The sequence below is a fragment of the Octodon degus genome, unplaced genomic scaffold, assembly GCF_000260255.1.
Source record: "Octodon degus isolate 3935 unplaced genomic scaffold, OctDeg1.0 scaffold00018, whole genome shotgun sequence".
NCBI classification, from domain to species: domain Eukaryota; kingdom Metazoa; phylum Chordata; class Mammalia; order Rodentia; family Octodontidae; genus Octodon; species Octodon degus.
Window position 1 is genome coordinate 1,219,699 of NW_004524594.1, and position 1,549 is coordinate 1,221,247.

Sequence of the window (1,549 nt, forward strand, 5' to 3'; positions counted from 1 at the left end):
TATTTATTTATTTATTTATTTATTTAGTGTGTGGCCAGCTCAGCCCACCAGGGGGCAGGGCTGGCTGGCATGTGGTGCTGGGGGATTGAACCGTGCTCCCTGTGCTTGGCTTGGCTTAGCTTAGCTTGTTCTAAGTAGGTGCTTTAGACCACTGAGCCATCTCACCAGCCCCAATTCTTTTGATCTTTTGAGAACATTTTCTTAAGGATATTTAAATTAACTGGGCCAGGGAGATAGCTCAATAGAAGAAGTTCTTGCCTGGCAAGCCCAGGGTCCTGAGTTCAATCCCCGGTACCACAAAAAAAAAGAAAATAAAATAAATTAACTTTATTTATTTATTTATTTTGTGGTACCAGGGATTGAACTCAGGACCCTGTGCTTGCCAAGCAAGCACTTATTCTACTGAGCTGTCTACCTGGCTCTAAATTAACTTTTTAAGCTTTTCTTAGGAGAGTAAAATTTCAGATATAAGCTTTAAAAAACAACAAGAGCATAGTTGTTAACATATTATCTAGGCCATCTCTCACCCTGGAAAAGTATAATCCCAATTACCTAGCATCAGAGGTACAAAAAATAGAAAGACGGGGCCAGGGATATGGCTCAGCGGTATAAGCACCTGCCTGGAAGGTGCTAGATCCCGAGTGTGATCCCTGGTGCCACACACACACACAAAAGATAAATTAAAAATAAGAAAAGCATGATCCCTCCCTTATACTTATAAGAACTCAGTAAATTTTCATTGAATAAAAAAATATATATAGGGAATTTTTTAATTCAGAAACAATTTTCAGCAACAGTTGTTTGTTCAGCTTTCCATAATCTCCCATGTTCTTTTAGACCCAAAAGACCATTGATCATTTTTCCAACATGGTGGCCACCATTGACCATTCCTCCAACATGGTGGCCATCATTGCCCATTCCTCCAACATGGTGGCTTCCATTGACCATTCTTCCAACATGGTGACCACCACTGACCATTCTTCCGACATGGTGGACACCACTGATCATTCTTTTAATGTGGTGGCTACTTTTGAAACATCATACCTTTGCTGATGGCATTCCCTCCATCTAGAATGTTCCTCTTCCCCCATTTTTTCCTTTTTTATCTAAATTTTCCTCACTTTCAATGTACACCTACCTTCACAAACTTAAGGATCCTCTTCTGTTTGTTTCCACAACCTGGTTGATCGAATTGTTTTCGTGTTTCTACCATACTATCATTGCTTTGCAAGTCTTCCTCTTTACCAGATTCAGAACATCTTAAAATGAGAGACCCTAGAGAGTGGGACATCAGGCTTCTGCACTAGAACTTTCCTTGTGGTAACGAGGGAAGACTGGTGACCACCCAGCGCGGAAGCTGCAGCAGGTTTAAAAATGGATGATGTTGAGAAAGGCAAGAAAATTTTTGTACAGGGGCTGGAGAGATGGCTCAGTGGTCTAAAGCACCTACTTAGAACAAGCTTAGCAAAAAAAGCATCAGGGACCGCGGTTCAATCCCCCAGCACCACATGCCAGCCAGCCCTGCCCCCTGGTGGGCTGAGCTGGCCTC

The 1,549-nt window shown here is 42.3% G+C and overlaps 1 long non-coding RNA gene across 1 annotated transcript in view; it reads left to right on the plus strand.

Moving 5' to 3' along the window:
- The window catches only part of LOC111815562, a 6,521-nt gene extending 5,122 nt beyond the window's left edge, over positions 1-1,399 (plus strand). Inside the window, exon 3 of the long non-coding RNA XR_002820240.1 lies at positions 1,249-1,399. This is a non-coding gene — a long non-coding RNA (uncharacterized LOC111815562). The remainder of the gene's footprint in view (positions 1-1,248) is intronic.
- Positions 1,400-1,549: the final 150 nt, after the last annotated feature.